A 20,831-nucleotide genomic window follows, 5' to 3' on the forward strand; every position below is an offset into this window, starting at 1 on the left:
ACGTGACGTGACTTGAAGCTGGTTTGATTTCCCGCCAGAGTCCCTGAGTCACCGGCTGCATACAGTACATAGCCGCTGAGTCACCGGGGCCCGGCCCTGTGTGAGGTGTATTATCCGCACCCTGCGCTGTACCCGTAGGTCTGATAACATTACATGGTTATACATGCTGGGATATAGGGATAACATTATATAGCAGTCTGGAGAGATGGATAACATATAGCAGTATGGAGATAGGGGTAACATTATATAGCAGTATGGAGAGATTATGGAGACTGATAACATATAGCAGTATGAAGAGATGCTGGAGATGGCTAAACTTATATAGCTGGAGACCGTGATAACGGCAGTCTGGAGAGATGCTGGAGATAGGGGTAACATAACTATGGAGAAATGCTGGAGACAGGGATATCATAGTATGGAGAGATGCTGGAGATGGCTAAACTTATATAACTGGAGAGATGCTGGAGACTGGGATAACATTATATAGCAGTATGGAGAGATGCTGGAGACTGGGATAACATATAGCAGTATGGAGAGATGCTGGAGACTGGGATAACATTATATAGCAGTATGGAGAGATGCTGGAGACTGGGATAAAATATACTGAGAGATGATGGAGCCTGGTATAACATGATGAGAGATGATGGAGACTGGTGTAACATAGCAGTATGAAGAGATGCTGGAGATGGCTAAACTTATATAACTGGAGAGATGCTGGAGACCGTGATAACAGCAGTATGGAGAGATGCTGGAGATAGGGGTAACATAACTATGGAGAAATGCTGGAGACAGGGATATCATAGTATGGAGAGATGCTGGAGAAAGGGATAACATTATTTAGCTGTATGGAGACAGGGATAACATGGCAGTATGGAGGGATTGTGGAGACCGGAATACCAATATATAGCAGCAGGGCCGCCACCAGAAATCGTGGGGCCCAGTACAAATGAAGCAGGCAGGGCCCCCCGATGACCACCACCCCCCCCCAATGAACCAGGGCCATCTTTACAACTGCGCACGATGGGCAGGTGCCTGGGGGCCCAGGGGAAAAGGGGGCCTATGGCAATGAAAAAAAAAATCAATGAACTTAATCAGTTAAGTACAGGTAAGTTAAGGGGGCCCCCTAATATATATATATATATATATATATATATATATATACATACACACTCACCAAATATTGGCATTGTCCCTACTAGAATCACAACATTTCACAGACTCCTGCTCCCTCCTACCTGTTCTCACTTTCCCCACCTGTGGCTGCAGGTGTCTTTAGTTGCAGCTTGTCTGGATCCTGGAATGTTGGGGGCCCTATTTGGAAAATAAAAATGGGTATATTTAGAAAATTGCAGTCAGCCCCGGTGTTAAATCAATAGCACCCACGATTAATAATTAGGCCTTCCTCCAACCCCAACATTAAAATAACAGTATTCACATTTAATAAATAAATCTATTTCCCTACAAACAGTCCCAGCAATAAATTAATAGTATTTACATTTCAGAAATATACCTATCACTGACATTAAATAATTCATAGTCACATTTAATAGAGTGACCTCATTCACCCCCACATTCAGTAGCCCCCAAACCACCCCATCTTAAAGTAATAGTCTGCACTATAAAATTGTCCAACCATTACCCCACAAACAAACTTGCACCCATTAATTAGCCACCACCTACCTCACACTACATTTCCACAAGCCCCCTGTACCATCACACACACATTACTGTGCCCCTTCATCGCCATGTTTTGTCCCCTCATGATCACACTGCACCCTCCATGCTGCTGTTCCCCCTTCACCTGGCCCTCCATTATCACACTGTGCCTTCCTGCCCCACTTCATCACTGTGCCTTCCTGCCCCCCTCTCCATCACTGTGCCTTGCTGCCCCCCTCTCCATCACTGTGCCTTCCTGCCCCCCCTCTCCATCACTGTGCCTTCCTGCCCCCCCTCTCCATCACTGTGCCTTCCTGCCCCCTCTCCATCACTGTGCCTTCCTGCTCCCCTCTCCATCACTGTGCCTTCCTGCCTCCCTCTCCATCACTGTGCCTTCTTGCCGCCGGGCCCAGTGTAAGAGTACCCCCTGTACCCCCCTGATGGTGGCCCTGTATAGCAGTATGGAGAGATGCTGGAGACAGATAACACTATATAGCTATGGAGAGATGCTGGAGACAGGTGTAATGTTATATACCACCAAGGCGGTATGCTGGATATGGATAACAATATGGAGAGATGCTGGAAACGAATAACATATAGCAGCATGGAGAGATGCTGGAGACTGGGATAAAATATAACTGGAGAGATGATAGAGACTGGGATAACAGCAGTATGAAGAGATGCTGGAGACAGGGATAACAGCAGTATGGAGAGATGCTGGAGATGGCTAAACTTATATAACTGGAGAGATGCAGGAGACTGATAACAGCAGTATCTAGAGATGCTGGAGATAGGGGTAACATAACTATGGAGAGATGCTGGAGACAGGGATATCATAGTATGAAGGGATAACATTATTTAGCTGTATGGAGACGGATAACATGGCAGTATGGAGGGATTGTGGAGACCGGAATACCATTATATAGCAGTATGGAGAGATGCTGGAGACAGATAACACTATATAGCTATGGAGAGATGTTGGAGACAGGTGTAATGTTATATAGCACCAAGGAGGTATGCTGGATATGGATAACAATATGGAGAGATGCTGGAGACGAATAACATAGCAGCATGGAGAGTTGCTGGAGACAGGGATAACAGAATATGGAGAGATGTTGGAGATAACATTATATAGCAGCAGGGGTGGACCTAGATTTTTTTCTTAGGGGGTGAAGTGATTTAGTGCCCGCCCTCTTTTTCTCTTCTTGCCGGTGCAAACTGTTTACGGCAGCATACTATATGTCCCTGTAGGCAGAGGATACTGCCTGGTCGCTCTAATTGTGTTTAAAACAAAACAAAAAAATTAGGTAAGTGGAATCATAGACATAGACCTCCTGCCTAGTCACCAGCCAACTAGCTCGGCTTCACTCGCGTCCAACAGTACAGGTTTAAAAATACAATCAACCCCTCCCCTTAGTCTAATTACCTCATTAGACTCTGTTTTCCACCTGTGTATGTTCAACCTAGGAGTCTCACGCTACAAGAATTTGACCCTATCTGCCATGTTATATTGCAGATTATTAGTCAATCCCTTGCAATTCCTCTTGAAATATAGCAGCCTACCCCTCTCTTTGTCACAATATATACATGTGCATTTAGCACCCAAAAGGATGTACGTGGTGAGCAAATTCTTTAATAAATTTCATGAACTGCCTATAAGATGCTGCGGGCACCGGCGCGACTCGGCCTCCTGTTGGTGGCGTCTTGGCCTCCATGCTCACCACCGAAGTCTTGTTCTGCCTTTCCGGACACCCCTGAGCCCATGCAGTTTGGCACTTACCGTCTGGAACGTTCTTCAGGAGGCAGACGGTAGCGCCAAACTGCATGGGCTCCCTGGGTCTCTGCATGTATTGTGGTCAATCGGGCCACCTAGTTCATTCCTGCCCTATCAAGTCGGGAAACGCCTAAACCTAAGCAGTGGTGAAGAGGTGCGCTTAGGTTTCCAAGTAATCTCTTCAGAAAATTCCTTGTTAGTCCCTGCAGAGATCATTCTACAGTTATGTCAGCCTTCCTCGATAGTGGTGCTGCAGGTAACTTTCTGGATATCCACTTGGCTCAGACGCTTGGTATTCCTGTTGTCAAATTGGGTTCGAGCATTACCGCCTGCGGCTTGGATGGAAAAACCCTTGGTTGGGGTAGAATACTCGCTATGACTCCATTGGTTCGCTTATCTGTAAGAGCCCTCCATACGGAAGAGCTCTCATTCTTCCTGATCACCAGTCCCTCTGCTCCATTGATCCTGGGGTATCCTTGGCTTCAGAGTCATAATCCCCTCATTGATTGGAAGAAGTAGGAGATCGTCCGTTGGAGTCCAGAGTGCTCTTCTACATGCTTGACCCTACCTCTTAGAATTCTACAGACTAATCCGGAATTGTTACCTGCACCCTACCAGGACTTTGGTGATGTGTTCTGTAAAAAGAAAGCTGACTCTCCCGCCTCATCGGGTCTATGACTGTGCTATTGATCTTGTTCCTGGTTCTAAATTGCCCAAAGGGCGTCTGTATTCTTTATCTATCCCAGCGACCCAAGCTATGGAACAGTACGTGGAGGAGAACCTATAAAGAGGATTTAACTGCCCTTCCAAATCTCCAGTAGGAGCTGGATGTTTCTTCGTGGCCAGAAAAGATGGCAGCCTCAAATCCTGCATAGATTATCGTGGCTTGAATAAAATCACGGTCAAGAACACATATACCTTGCTGTTAATTTCCGTCTTATTTGACCAGCTCAAATCGGCCACCATTTTTTCAAAGATCGACCTCCGAGGTGCCTATAATCTTATACGTATAAGAGAGACATTATGAATATCTGGTGATGCCGTTCAAGTTGTGCAACGCTCCGGCGGTCTTCCAAGACCTCATCAACGACGTCTTACGTGAATTCCTGGGAAAACCAGTGGTGGTTTATCTGGATGACATTTTAATTTACTCTCAATCCTTGTCTCAGCCCCGCTAACAAGTTCGTGATGTTCTGGAAAAATTACGCCAACATCTCTATGCAAAATTGGAAAAATGTGAGTTTGAGGTCTCTAGGGTGACCTTCTTAGGATGCATTATCTCATCATCTGGTTTCTCCATGGACCCCAGTAAAGTTCTGGCAATTCAGGACTGAGTCCTCTCTACTAACTTAAAGGCAATTCAAAGATTCCTTGGCTTCGCCAATTACTATCGAAGGTTTATACGCTCATTTTCTTCCCTGGTGGCTCCTATCACTGCCCTCACCCGGAAAGGTGCTAACTCGGCTAATTGGTCTCCAGAGGAGTTGGCGAGTTTTTCGGTCCTTCGAGCCGCCTTCACGTCTGCACCTGTTCTTGGGCACCCAGACCTCTGCCTGTTCCTGGACTCTGAACCTTTGCCTCTGACCGTGATCTTCTGCCTGTACCCGGACTCTGAACCTTTGCCTCTGACCCTAATCTACGGGAAAGGCGGATGCTATAGGTGAAGACCTCTACCGCTAGTTCTACAAGTTTATGCCGCATTGGTGGCCATAACACTGCCATTCTAAAAAAAAAAAAACAATTCTGTTGTGAAAAAATTAGAGTAAAAAAGGTCAGAAATGGGGGATGACCTCACTAGCGTTGTGACACACCCACCATCTTCCTGGTAACTGTCTTTGGGGGTAGGGGGTTCCCAAGCTTTGTTCGAGTCCACATTGCCTTTATAAAGCATCCAAACTCTGAAGTTGTATTATGAAGTAGAATCGTAAAAGCAAAGCCTCATCCATCATTGAAACTCAATCTGAAGTCATTCACCAGCCATCAATACAGGCTGTCATTACTGTACACAGATTATGGAGAAAATAAGTAAGTGCAGAGCAGCGCAGTTCTGCCACATTTCAAAGCTGCGTACGCTTGATTGTGTATCATCTTAGTCCCTTCAATAGTCTTATCACTTTCTAATGAGCTCTTGTCCACATATTATTCTGTATATAATTTGTAAACACACACACAGATACCCATAAACTATATGGAGTGTTTCTCGAACAATACAAACATTTTCTGTTTATCACCAAACATTTCATTTATCCCATTACACGGTGAAAGAATTATTATCTCTCCTGTTGCAGCAAAAAAAAAAAAAAATCCCTTTCTCCTCTAATGGAATTCTGTTTTGGAAATGTATTTTGGTATTAAAAGGTTCCACTTTATAGTGAGCATGGTTCAATCAGTGATCTAAAAGGCACTTAAATGCTTTGAACAAGACACATAAAAAGCTTTTTATTGCAAGTGCTTTGCTGTATGTACCAATTTTGACATTGATCTCATTCCATGTCGGGGTATTTTGGAAGCAGCCCATAGCATATAAAATCGCATGGTGGCTTTTGATCTCCAGCTGGTGATTAAGCCACATGATGGAAGTTTGAAATATTCTTGTGCCCATTAGCATACCCCTAAAACAGCTCTGTGATAAATGCAGCAGTGGCTCTTTTTTTTCCCCTAATAGGAAATATTTACATAGAGAGATCACAAAGTTACACCTGTTTATTTACATTACTTAGTAATGGAACTCTGTGGACAGAGGTGAATTCATTAGTAAGACTGGGTTTCGTTAGATACTTTGTAGCAAACAGACTTTGTTTTCCCTTTCCTTAGGGTTTAGACAGGTAGAAGTATAAAACACAAGCTGCCTTTCCATTTTGTCAAGTGTGACTACTTTGAGTTTAATATGTACTTAAGGCAGCAATCCTATAAAAACAATCAGGTGTGTCTTTAACATAAATTACTATGGCAGGCTATAATTAGTATGCTGGTATTCCAGATTTCCCCTTCTTTTTTTCAGACGGTTATTAATGACTTATGAGTGGGCAACCATGGCAACCACAGTCAAATGATGTAGTGAGCAGAGAGGCTTTGGATCACCCCTCGGAGCTCTGTCTGCACTGTGACATCCCCCCCCCCCCCTTCCTCCTCTGCCTTCACATGCCATGCTGAGAGTATGTATAGCAGACAGACTGTGTCTGGCATCCATTTTTGAAATGGAGATAATGATTTGTAAGATGATAGCTAAGATGCATGTTTAAAAGGTACTTTGCTTGCTATGTAAAGAAAAAACTGGTTTATCTGGGATTGCTAATTTAATAAATAGGGTCCCACTACAGCAGGGGTGGGCAAACCTGTCCTCAAGGGCCATATCCAGTTCATGTTTTTAGGATTTCTGTCTGTAGAAACAGGTGGGATAATTACTGACCCAGCCAAATAGATTAACTCAGCTGTACATGATTAAATAAATCCTAAAAACATGAACTGGATATGGCCCTTGAGGACAGGTTTGCCCACCCCTGCACTACAGTCATGGCCAAAAGTTTTGAGAATGACACAAGTATTGGTTTTCACAAAGTTTGTTGCTTCATTGTTTTTAGACCTTTTTGTCAGATGTTGCCATGGTATACTGAAGTAAAATTACAAGCATTTCATAAGTGTCAAAGGCTTTTATTGACAATTATATTAAATTTATGCAGAGTCAATATTTGCAGTGTTGACCCTTCTTTTTGAAGACCTCTGCAATTCGCCCTGGCATGCTGTCATACTGACTAATGGCCATCCATTCTTGCCTAATTAATGCTTGGAGTTTGTCAAAATTTGTGGGTTTTTGTTTGTCCGCCCACCTCTTGAAAATTGACCACAAATTCTCAATGGGATTACGGTCTGGGGAGTTTTCTGGCCATGAACCCAAAATTTCATGTTTTGATCCCTGAGCCACTTAGTTATCACTTTTGCCTTATGGCAAGGTGCTCCATCATGCTGGAAAAGGCATTGTTCATCACCAAACTGTTTTTGGATGGATGGGAGAAGTTGCTCTTGGAGGATGTTTTGGTACCATTCTTTATTCATGGCTGTGTTCTTAGGCAAAATTGTGAGTGAGCCCACTCTCTTGGCTGAGAAGCAACCCCCACACATGAATGGTATCAGGATGCTTTACTGTTGGCATGACACAGGACTGATGGTAGCGCTCGCCTTTCCTTACCTGGACAAGCGGTTTTCCAGATGCTCCAAACAATCTAAAAGGGGATTCATCAGAGAAAATGACTTTGCCCCAATCCTCAGCAATCCAATTCCTGTACCTTTTGCAGAATATCAGTCTGTCCCTGATGTTTTTCCTGGAAAGAAGTGGCTTCTTTGCTGGCCTTCTTGACACCAGGCCATCATCCTAAAGTTTTCGCCTCACTGTGCATGCAGATGCACTCACACCTTCCTGCTGCCATTCCTGAGCAAGCCCTGCACTAGTGGTTCCCCGATGAATAAACTTTAGGAAACGGTCCTGGCGTTGTTGGATGTTCTTGGGCACGCTGAAGCATTCTTCACAAGTTCTTGATGTACCGATAAATGGTTGATTTAGTAGCAGCAATATCCTTGCTTGTGAAGCCCTTTTTTTGCAAAGCAATGATGACTGCATGTGTTTCCTTGCAGATGACCATGGTTAACAGAGGGAGAACAATGGTTAACAGAGGGAGAACAATGATTTCAAGTACCACCCTCATTTTAAAGCTTCCAGTCTGTTATTCTAACTCAATCAGCATGACAGAGTGATCTCCAGCCTTGTCCTCGTCAGCACTCTCGCCTGTGTTAACGAGAGAATCACTGACCTGGGGGTAAATGTATCAGTATGCGGGTTCTTCAACACCCGCGTGTTCAGCCTCTTCCGCGATTAAATTTCAAGCGGCGCTGCATTGTAAAGGGAAGTTAACCCTTTACAATGCAGCGCCGCTTGAAATTTAATCGCGGAAGAGGCTGAACCCGCGGGTGTTGAAGAACCCGCATATTGATACATTTACCCCTGATGTCATATGGTCATTTTGTGGCAGGGCTAAAATGCAGTGGAAATGTTGTTTTTGGGATAAAGTTCATTGTCATGACAAAGAGGGACTTTGGAATTAATTGCAATTCATCTGATCACTCTTCATGACATTCTGGAGTATATGCAAATTGCCATCATAAAAACTGAGGCAGCAGACTTTGTGAAAAATAATATTTGTGTCATTCTCAAAACTTTTGGCCATGACTGTATTTGCATGACTAAACTTTTCCAATAGTTAATGGTATAACATTCCCAAATAGGACAACTTATGTATGAGGAGTAGATAAATGCATTTCTTCCTTGCCACTTTCCAAAATAGAATACTTGTGTTCATTATTTATTCAGGTTAATATTTGGAACTGTATATTGCTGTGCAGCATGACTTCCCCAGGATGGCTTCTTGATTAACAAAAAAACAACCAAAGCTTCCAGACATCGTAGTGGGCATTATTTCTTGCAGAAGGATGGAGGAGGATGCACTGGACAGTAGGTGAGAGTACTAGCTGCAATATGGACGGGGGTAACCAGTCCCCTCAATTTCTTAGTGTTAATAATGGTATGCCATTACTGTAAATACAGTGTTGTGGTGGACTGGCATTTAGCCACCTGACTGGGCTCACACAAGTACAGTGATTTGGGCATATATTGCTGTGCGTAAGGGTAATGTTAACTATATCTCTCCCACCTCTCTCTCTCTCTCTCTCTCTCTCTCTCTCCCCCTCCCCCTTTCTCTACAGTGGCTTTGAAAAGTATTCTATATTTGTATCAAAATGTATTTATTTGGGTATTCTTATGGCTGATCAACACTAAATGCAAAAGTTTGCCGGAAAGCATTTGGGAAACCCTCCTACCAAATGGACAAAGAGTCTATACTCAGATGAGACCAAGGGGTATATTTACTAAACTGCGGGTTTGAAGCTGTCATTTTGTAGAATGTACTAAATAAATGATAACTAGAATTTCATTGCTTGTTATAGGCAACATTTCTACCTTTTCAAACCCGCAGTTTAGTAAGTAAACCCCAAAGAGTGAAATGTATGGTCTCAACTCCAGGCGCTGAATTTTGTGCAAGCCCAACACTGCACATTGTCATAAGAATCATATTCCTACCTTGAAGCTTGTTCACGGGAATAGAATGCTACGGAAAGGCTTCTCTGCTTCCGGGACAAGAAAATTGGTAAAAAAAATAGAGAGCTAGAGAAACTTTTAGACAATTCTTGGAGGAAAACCTGTTGCATTCTGCAAGAGACCTAGTACTTGAGAGACGATTTGTACTTTAGAAGGATCTCAGTCCAAAGCGTACAGCAGTAGCCACATTGGTTTAAAGCAGCAATCTCACATAGCAGATTTCTTTTTATCTTTAAATAACAAGTTAATTACCCTTTAAACATGCATGTGTCTTAGCTATTGTCGTCAACAGAGAGAACTTAGTTATTTATAAGGGTTAACCCATCACATAATTGTGGGAAATATGGTCTAAATCATAACTGCAGTGTAAATATTTTATATCAAATGAATCCATTGATAAGTTGAACTACTAAAGTGTGTGAAGTCAGAAAGTCTGTTATGTGTATATTTGATGGCTCTGCACATTCCAGTTTTAGAAGATAGCAGTGTCACCTGTAGGAGCTTCAAACGGCCCCTTCTGGGAGCTATATCCTGACACAAGTTAGTTTTTGGACACCTGAATAGACTTTGTGGGGCCGGTCATAGCTTGAAATCCTTGCAGCCAAAGGCAGCATTTGAAGGCCTATACAGGTATATAGAAATATGAGCTTCAAAAGAAAATGTCTTCATAGTTCATATTTTGGGAAATCTGGGTGCCACCCCATACTGAGGAGCAGAACTCACACCAGGGTTGTGAATGACAGGTGCTGGCAGTATCTGGGAACAGCTATAATCAAATTTCTTTGGGAAAGCTATGTCACATTGTCATAAATCCATCATGTGTGGTATTTAAATGTGCGGGAGATTATGACCGGTTTATTGAAGGGGGAGTTATGTCTCTGGGATATATCTGTGAAGAATTACCCAAAGGTCAAAACTTTGGGAATATTTGTGAACAAACTATAGTGACACCCAAGGACATCCTTGCCCCGCTATTAGCATTAACACGCACCTGTGAAGACCGTCTCATTTCATTTTGCTTAAAAAACCTGTGTTGGGAAGAGGCAAATTGTCACTCTTTTGGGAAAATCAATCCACATTGATAAGCTGTCCATCTTCCAAGCCAATTTCCCATTTCACAAATTATACAACTCATGTAAGTTATACTCTGAAGGTAACCCCTTTTATTTTAAACTACTTTTCTTGTGTATGTTATGTCATTTGTTTATTATTTGTTTTTTATATCTAAATGCCTTCTACCTTATTATTAAATCTATAAAATAATAAGAGGTGTTCTTGAAACTCTAATGAATCCATTAGCCTGTTAGAATATAGCTCAACCAAGTTAACCCTTTGAATGCCGGTCTGTGATTTGTTGATACATTTGACTGACAAGCTTAGTGTGTGCTTGCATTTATATTTGTGTAACAGTCTGGAGGTGTGAAGTTAACCCTTTGTGTGCTGGTGTGGGCCTTGCCAGCTCGTGGGTAGCCAGAAGCCTTGTGCGCCAGTGTGGAACAGTATATTGGGGTCCTATTGCCCCTATTCAATAGATGGTGGTGAAGCTGAAGTGTATGTGTGTGTGGTGGGGGGGTGAGAGCGCGGTGTGGGGGCGATTCAGTAGGTCTATAACCTGTGTGATAAGTAGAGAGAGACTGCAAACAAAAATGGCTTTCAGACACAGTCTGCGACACAGACACAGGCTCTCAGCATGTTATGTAATGGCAGCTGTGGGGAGAAGGAGGATGTCACAGAGCTCAGATGGGAATTCCAAAGTGTCTCTGCTCACTGCATGTGCCTGTGGTTGCCATGGTAGTCCAGAATCGTAAATAATGGCAACCTAAAGAATAAAAAACAAAGAAGAATGGTAACCCAACATTCTTATATTCTGCCATAGTGCTTAATGTTAGAAATTAAATCTGACTTATTTGTCATGGGATTGCTGCTTTAAATACAAAAAAAGAGCTACCCGGTGGAACTTGAGTAATGTTGCAAAGAGGAATGGTTGAAAATGGCAGTGCCAGGTGTGCAAAGCTGGTAGACTCCTATTCAAATAGACTCAGCTGTAATTTCAGCTAAAGGGGGGTGAATGTGAATACTTATGCAATCAATTACCAACACTTTATTTTTGTAATTATCAGTGATGAGAACTGAATAAATTCCATTTCGATTCCATGATGCAAGAAAATAAAACGTGAAAAATGCTATAGGGGAAGAATACATTTCTGCTCACTGTATGTGTATACATATATCTGTGTGTTCTTTAACTTAAATCCTAATATAAAATATGTATTTGCATAATGTTGTTCATAAATCGGGTCACATGAATTTTTCATAAATGAATGCACATTCACAAGTAAAAACTTCTTTTATGTCAAGGTCAGTGGTGCAGCTCCTTCAGTTTCTGTAAAAAAAAAAATATGTCTGAGAGTTGCTTTATATTTAGATTTCAAATTCTATAGTTAGAGGGTATTTTGTATTTTCTAGATTTATAGCTGCAATCACATCCCGCTGTACCTCTGACCACTGTAAACTTTGCATTTGTTTCAGATTTCGGAGTTTCTCGAGAATGATCATTAAAGAAGTAGCAATATTTTGTAATGTATAATTTATCAGCAGACCCGGGTATTAGTGCCTGTGGAGCGCTGCGTTTGATAACTTTAGACGGCTGTAAGGGAGGCAGTTATTTGTATAAAGATCAAATTACCTCACCTAACAAGTACATTTCTTTTCATAAAACCACTTTTCCCAACGTTTCAAACTGCAAACTTCTCTCCTTGTAAATGGGTATATTCTCGCTCACATTACAGCAATTATGGTGGTTTTATTTTGCACTTAAGTTCTGTGGCCATTAGACATTAGTACGGAATACGCGTGTTGTCTGGAGTGAGGACGTACCTCCTACTTCAAGTGTATAAAATAAATATGCATATATTCAGAGTATTATTTATATATATATATATATATATATATATATATATATTATAGAGAAAGACAGACATGTAGATACATATATATAGAGAGAGATATAATATATATCGAGAGAGATATATATAGATGTACAAGTAATTGTGTATTATTGGTTGTGGTAATTCGCCTAAAAAGCAACCACCCCCACGTACTGTACCTTAGGATTTTTATTCATTGTTAGTGTAGACCCCATATAGCAATTAGGTGGGTGTTCCTCATCTCGAGGACTTCACCATGCACTGAAAGAAGAGCTCATTGGTACCAGCAGACATTTAGAACTTTCATGCTTGCAAGATGTTCCATATTGTATTGGAGAACACATAAGTAATCTACTTGTGACTGGGCAGCTGCGGCTCAAGGGAGGGTAGCCACGGATGTCTAATTACAAAAGCCGAGAGATTGGTTGTTTATTTGCCGATATGGAACGCCTCACAACTTTGCAACTTCTTCTGGGCTGTGGCACCAATGGTAGTTTCAGGAGATCTGCGACACTCTGCTTGGTCACCAGACACTCACAGCTTGTGTAAAATAATCAGCAACATGGTGTCTCGTGTTATAGGAGAAATATCACTGCTACCACCAGGTTCCGTTACTGATATCTAGAACCGCTTGTTGCTGGGTGTCGTGGAACTGGGGCAGCAGCGCCCACTTTCTGGGTACTCGCTATTCTGGCTACTTGCTATGAAGAAAACCAGACTGAAGCCCCTATCTAGGCCAGAAGGAAGATGAGTGCTCCCCAATATGGGCCACAACCCCTGGTCTCAACACTACCCGACACCCCACCTCTTTCCTATACTAGTTTCTGTTTGGTGGTAAGTGCCATAGAAAATGACCCTATGGGGGAAGAGAGCTCTCTACATCTGGATGTATGGCGGCATGGGCGAGTCAGCGGAGAAGCCACGGAGGTTGTAAATGAGGTCTTGCGAGGACCAGGGGTCATCATCCTCTAAGTGTAGGGTTTGGTATTTGGAGCTGGTGTCTACAGCACTATTTGCCACCACCCCAACTTTTTCCGCTTCCATTAATTTAAATAATTGCTGTGACCTTATTAATTTCATACACGTCTCCAGCTTCATTATTTCAGGGGTTCTTAACAGCCAAAGTGAGAAGATGGGTATCATCTACTCAGCAACTTATGTTTATACAACATGTTTGTTTTGCATATATGAAGCTTTAAAAAGTGATGCAAAGTTTAATAAAAAAGGAAAAGTGAGAAATCGCCAATGTCGCGTGGATTTTTTGCTGTGGAGAGACATAAGATAAATGTATCTGAATTGTTGAGGGGCAGTTTAATGTTTTTTTGGGGGGGAGGGGGGTTGTTGCAGTGAAAGGCAATAGCCTCAAAAGATTCTACATACTCAAAACTGGCTGTGGTGCACAAACTTTTGCAGAGGGAAAGTTATTACAAACAGAAGCTGCTGTGACATGCTGGGAGTTGTAGTCTCACTTCTGCTGGATCACTTTACTGCTGGATAAGGTACAGGTCAAGACAAATTGCGTGTAGATATTGAGGTTAGTCCATTGTAAAACATGGGCAAGTAGTGTTCCCGAAAAACATTAAAGGATGGCACAAGTGTATCGGCACCACAGAGTCAGTGTAGTGAGATACAGAACCAGGACTGGAGTCTGCAAATACATTTGAGAGCGATTTACAGTACCTCTGTGTTATGATGGAGTACAACAGGTCATGCAAAGGTGTGTTGAGTCTGGCTGGAGTGGACCATGCCGCTATGAAAGTTTGATAACGTGTATCAAAATCTATCTGACAGAAATGTGTGGTGATTACAGCAAAAACATATCCTCGAAAAAGAAACGTGTAATTTAAAGGATCAGCACACTCACAAGTGAAAAGTTAAGTAATTGTAAAAGGTATTGGATGTTTTAAGAGAAAAGTTGGAAATGACTGAACATGTTTAAAATAAACAAGCACTGTTTCTGTTTATTTACACTTTGCAATTAGGAAAGACTGCCTCAACGTCATCATGGAAAAATGTAACCTGAAAATAATTGTAACTGAAAATTGAAGGAAGTCTAAGTAAAGATGAGCAGCGGTTAACTGCGCATAAAAAATGTGATGCCGCTGACCCCCGCCATAAGTAGTAAAGAATACTTGAAAGTACTGTAGCTGGAGTTTACAAGTCCAAACATGATATCAGCCGTCTAGGGGAAAAGACAGCAACCAGTTTAGATTGAAGGAATACTGTTCTAGTGCCAGCAATTGGACTCAGTGTATAATCTGCGGACATGTAAAGTTCTTAAGGTCCAAACGGAGCAGAGTCAAAGGAACGTGGAAGATGAGACCACCAGATGGATAAAGGTTCAGGATGGTATTGGAGAGGTGGAAAGACCCCTGACCAAGTAATGCAAAAAGGGATTTAGGTATAGTTGGCCTCGTCTCGGAGTTTGTGAGCTGGGAAGGGGGATTTTTTTGACCGTTTCAGGCTAGGTGGTATTAATTTGAAACCTGTTCATGCAATGGAATTTGGGGTCTCCCCCCAACATGTTAAAATTGTGTGTGACAGCAGTAGAGAGCTCAGGAAGGAGCTGAAGGGGAGGCTCAGTAGAGGGCCTAGTGTGAGGCTTGTTGAGTTCTGCAAGAGGTCTGAGAAAGGAGGTGTCCTGTTGCTGAAAGTGACCATAGTGACTGGCTAGGGAAAGAAAGTGATATATGACCTAGCTGTCCCTGGTTAGAGAAAGTGAGGCAGTTCCCTAAATGTGGGGATGTATTTTGCTTTCCTGGAAAGGTGCTAAAGCTAAATAAATCTGAATTGATCGGATGGAGCACCAAAACACTGCGTCACTGAAAAGCTGCTACCTTTGAAGCTAATCTCGTCACAATGCATAAAACACTAAACTCAGGATATAATTAGCGGATATGATCGTAATACATTTCTATTACACTATATAATGCCCCCATCTTGCAATAACAAGTGTTTCCCCCATCATAAATAAAATCTAATTGTCCTCGTTAGAAGTCTAATAGTATTGCCCTGTAATTAAATAATACATTTATATTGCCCCTGTAATTAAATAAATTAATTCATATTGGGTCCATATTGAAATAATACATTTATTTTGACTGCTTAATAAATAAATTATTATTATTATAAATTATAATAAGTGAGTGTTGACCCTAACAAATACTTGCTGTATTCTTTTTCTGTTCTGGCAGAACAGATAGCTCAACCCGTATGCTGTCTCTCTTGTCAGAACCAGGTTTACAAAAGTCAGTCTTTTCCCTGTTTGTGGCTCAGCCTCCAGCGCTTTGACTCTGAAAACCACATGCGAGAAGACGATCAAACTTGACTGTCTGTAGGAAGTAAAAGTCATAACAAGGTGTCCATAGGTGAACCTGCGTAAGGACCATTCATCTGGTGGTTTGCAAACCTCACAACGCTGCTGCTTAGTTAAATCTCCTCCTGTGGGGGCCTTTGATATGAGGTTAATCAAATTTAATACTGTACTTGTAGTTGCAGTCATAAAACACTAGAGGGAGCAGAAGGCTTTCACAGTCCTGAATGAATAGCACATTGGTCAACAATTAATGTGACAGTGAGATCAAATACAATCTGATACTTTTATGCACAGGTATGTTTAATAATGCCACACATTTCCTCTATAAATAAAACACATTTGTAGCCGGTGTATAAGGTTTTAAATTCATAGTAACATATGACAACTTCTTATCCTTGAATTAGGTACATTTGTCAGTTAACTTAAGTAGGCTCAACTATATATATATATATATATATATATATATATATATATATATATACATGTATGTACTTATTAAAAGTGATCATTCTCTAAAATTAACATTACAATTTTAGTTTTACTTTTAATGCAGGGTATAGCAGGAAGGCCTTGTCATATAGATAGTTATATATTTCAAGACGCATCCAACTTTTAGGCATACTTAATAGTCCAAAAACTTTTCTTTACCCGTTTAAAATAACAACAAAAAAACTGTAGTTTTTTAAGTATTTTCCATGTTCAGTTGAACTTCTCATACAACAATTGTGCAATACACTGCTTCATGTTTCTAAATTCACCCTGGGGCTCTCTGATATGTACAGTATCTATATCATCAGACGGAGGTGTTTAATTTCTGTACTTTGGGATGTGACACAGATCTACTTTTCTCTGTGTTGGATACAATTTTATCAAGAGATCAGCTTTGTGTCTAATCCTTGGGCAACATAAATAAACAAAGTGCCTGATTATAGAAACACATTACTGAGAAGCACAGAAGGAAGTTGCGAAGATAACGTGATTGATAAAGTAAATGTGGCAGAAGAGAAAACACCTTTTAATGGAACTCTATTCCTGAAAACAAATTGTTACATGGCCATCGTTCTCCACCTATTCACATTTACTGGCACCGCTGCAATTAGGTCATCTCGTTTTGAAAACATGGAGACATTGATTGGGGTGATTTTCTAACATAGGCCCAGTGACAAATTGCTCAAGAAACAGAAATATTTCTAGCAATGATTAATGGAAGGGAGTTAGTTTTGGTAATGTGTGCAGGATTTTTTTACAATTAGATATTATGTTGTTTAAGTATTTCTAATGCAATTCCAACATGATCAGCTGTGCTTGATTAAAAAAAAAAGATAAGCAGATTTAATGTGTTTCTCTGCCCCTCCTAGATAACAGCAACTGCAGGGTTAAGCCGTGAAAGGAATTGAAGGGAAAGAAATCTCCGTCAGTTTGGAATGTTTTCACTGTATGAGCCAATCATAGTACATGCCTCTCCGCAGTTCACTCTAATAAATGAAATTAAAATGCGGCATTGTTTTGCCACCTGTTCCATTTGATGGCTGTATTAACTTAATCTAGTGTTTTATGATTAACCAGAAATTGTTTCCTATTAGCCCAACTATTGTGAAGCAATTTACCTGCAGGAAAAAAAACCAGCGTCTTAAGTTGGTTCAGTTGAACAGAGTCCGCATGTTTCTGAACACTAAAAGCATTCTCATAAGAGGTAAATATTCTGCGTTCCGGGGTCACATGACCTGGCGCTGAGATTCAGAAATAGGGCTTCTATGTATGAAAGATGCCGTAATGTAGCCTATATACAATATGTTCACACCGTAGGGCTTCCATAGGGGAGGATTGGCGATCACAAGTACGTTGCCAAGGTCTACGATGACAGTATTATTGTATTTAGATAGCAGGTTATGATGAATCAGAAGCCATACACTCCTGCAGGGTAATCTCACCAGTATCTAGTAACTTTAGCTGAATCCTCGTGGTGTAACGTGCATTGTGCTTACGGTAAGGATCAGTGCAATCTCCTGAAATGTCACACTGAGCCATAGGTGCGATGTTCTCAAAGGAAGCTCCACCCTTAATTTCAGTGCCAATCCGTACACAATTTTTCTGCCCATTCCTCCAGCCATGGGGCAGGTGGGCATCTGCACCCAGGGTCGGTCCCATAGTGGGCTGTACTGTTGGTGTGATCACGCCCCTCAAAATTGTCCCAATTTTGGCAGCACAGTACAGATTTAAGGGATGTGTCCCGATTCCACGCCCACCGACATCTTTGTCTGGTGGTAGGAAGTTGTCCCGTTAACTGCTGCTCTGCAAAGAGTATTGTAAAGGTAGATGGGGCGGTCCAGCGCTCAGAAACAAATATCACGCTCCTGGTGACGAGTGGCCGCTCCCCCTTCTGGTCACTTTGCGGTAGCGCACACACATCGTCCCGATTCTCCAGCTTCAAAATTTGGAGGTAAGTCTGAGAGAGAGCCTTCAGCTACATAGGAGAAATCTACCTGTCCTGATGCACTAATGTTCCAGAATCTGCAACTTAGATCAGTATTTCTTAACTCCAGTCCTCACGCACCCCTAACAGATCATGTTTTATGATTTTTGTCTGAGGAACAAGTAGGATAATTACTGACCCAGCCAAGTAGACTAAGTCACCTGTGCATGATTAAAGAAATTGTGAGGACTGGAGTCAAGAAACTCTGGCTTAAATGCCTGTGTATAAATGTACGCACACATTATGAGAGTAAAGATGTCTTTTCAGGGAGTGTAGCATATGCCTTCTGCGGTGCCACCTCATTTGTTATTTGAACTATGTTTAGCAGAAGGACTCCTAATCCACTGGCATGCTGCTCCTTTCCAGATTTTGGTAGCAGCCATTTGGACAGTTGTAAGTTTGCAGCTACTTCTGGAGAGGAGAGTGGAATCTTCAGGAGACTCCATTCAATTATTCAGAATTCCTTTATAAAGGAATGGATAGGAGAGGTTCCTTCCTCAACAGAGGTTGGACAGACATACAATTCTTGTGCCATAGAGCTGATAATTAATTGTAAATCATTCCTGGTTATTATGCTGAAGAGGTGCTGTATTTAAGTTTTGTTGCTGATTTGAAGCTGCATTTATTATTTGTGTTCTCACTGCGGACAATGAAGATGTAATCCTGGGTTTTATTTCGAATAAGCCTTCAGACACCTTAGAGCCTTCCTGCTATAGGATGCAATAATGTGTAGCATATATTTATCTATCACTCACCCATGTGTCATAGGCCTATGTTCTGACCAAACGAATCTGCTCAACATCCAGTAATGGGACATTTGCTGTAGTGATGCTTCATATACTGTCATATGTGATCAGTGCTCACAAGAGTTGTAAGTTAGGGCATACTAAGATTATAACCCAGATGGTAATATATGAAGTATATTGTCTCAACTGCGGCATTTTGATACATGACGATATATAGAATTGTATATGATTAATAGGGATCCTAATGCAGAGTGTTGAAGAACAACGCTAGTTATAGCATGGACAAAAACTTGTAATTTGCCCTGACTTTTATAGAGCACTAGAAGTACGTTCTCAAAGCCTTCGAGCAGCACATTCGTACTATGTACTTAATGAGCATCCTCGCAGATCTCCATTACACTTTACTGATCAGTAATACCACTGAATGCTGCAGACACCATCAAAATATGACACAAAGCGAACGCTGGCCAGAATGTGCCTGTACGGATCCGTTCAACTTTCATTATTGTTTCAGCTCTTAGTGCATTTCATAGATTTTAAGAAAGCATATTATAAACATATAATAATGAATGGTGTGTACGAGGGATTAAAGAATAGCCCGTTTCTTTATTGGTGTTTGTAGAAAGGTTTGTATGCTAATTATGAAATACATTATTACATAAAAAGAAAACCAACATAACTAATGAAATTATGAATGTTAACAATTTATTTTTAACGTTTTAAAAGATCAATGTTCTTAACCCCTCTGACAAGTTGACATCAAGACAAAACCCCCAGTTTTGCGGTAAGGGATGACATTTAACGGGGGTCATATTTGGCCATTCATAAATAGACCTCTAGATCTCAGTAATAAGTTAAAGGAATATATTTAACCAAAGCAAAATGGAAAATTAACTCTTTCTTACTTATTACCCCACACGCGCTGCACCAAGGGTGTGGGAAGAGCTCTCGTCCAATCGGCACAAGGCATTTCGTCTTGGGTGGGGGGCTCCTAGGAATTCAAAGTCACATGTTCTTAAAATACCCCAATCCGCCATGCTTAATAATTAAATTGTCACCTTTACAAAAATAGACTAAAGCAGAGATAATAGCATCATCCCATCTTACAACCATTGTTATCAATTTACCACAATTTAAACTTTGACCCGAGACACAAACTTCCCAAATGAGCTCGCAATCTAATTACTAAATGCAGAAAGCTGTTCTGCTCCATACACAGACCCTTATATGAATTTTAATAACCATTTGTTACGTTCTATTTTAAAGTAACAATCTGATAACATTCTGGGGAGTTTTCACTTCATTCTTCTCCAAACTCTTGTTGCTCGAGAGAAGTTTGAGTTCAATATGTTAGGATTGGCAATCAGCTCCGTCTTTGCCAACTGGCGCCACACTTCAGGATCACAGCTGTCTCCAGAGAGAGAGAGACATTTTTACTTTTTTTTTTTTTTAAACAGAATATTTGCCATTAGAGTTTTGATTAAGTAAAGTTTTCCAAACGTGACAGATTCAGGTCGGACAAATCATAAATGGTCACGTAGGTACAGTAAGATGAGAGTACCTTCTGTGTTTTACTCAGCAATGAGGGGATGACTATAGTCAGTCCAACTTTTCATTTTCAGGACCCGTACAAGTTACAGAAGGTCTATTCTGTAGTCCTATGTACACTGCAAAAAGTCTGTAACACCGTACGACCTGATTCATTATAGAATGTAAATGGCAATTTTGTGCATATAATCTGCACAATTAATCTGCACATCCAGAACAGGACCACACGCCACAGAACGCAGCAAC

General features: G+C 41.2%; 1 long non-coding RNA gene across 1 annotated transcript in view; it reads left to right on the forward strand.

The window, feature by feature from the left end:
• The first annotated feature begins 31 nt into the window (after window positions 1-31).
• LOC142109170 (uncharacterized) overlaps window positions 32-20,831 on the forward strand; it is an 81,030-nt gene continuing 60,230 nt past the window's right edge. Inside the window, exons 1-2 of the long non-coding RNA XR_012680300.1 lie at window positions 32-134; window positions 8,793-8,937. This is a non-coding gene — a long non-coding RNA (uncharacterized LOC142109170). The remainder of the gene's footprint in view (window positions 135-8,792; window positions 8,938-20,831) is intronic.

The sequence above is a fragment of the Mixophyes fleayi genome, chromosome 12 (assembly GCF_038048845.1).
Source record: "Mixophyes fleayi isolate aMixFle1 chromosome 12, aMixFle1.hap1, whole genome shotgun sequence".
NCBI lineage: Eukaryota > Metazoa > Chordata > Amphibia > Anura > Limnodynastidae > Mixophyes > Mixophyes fleayi.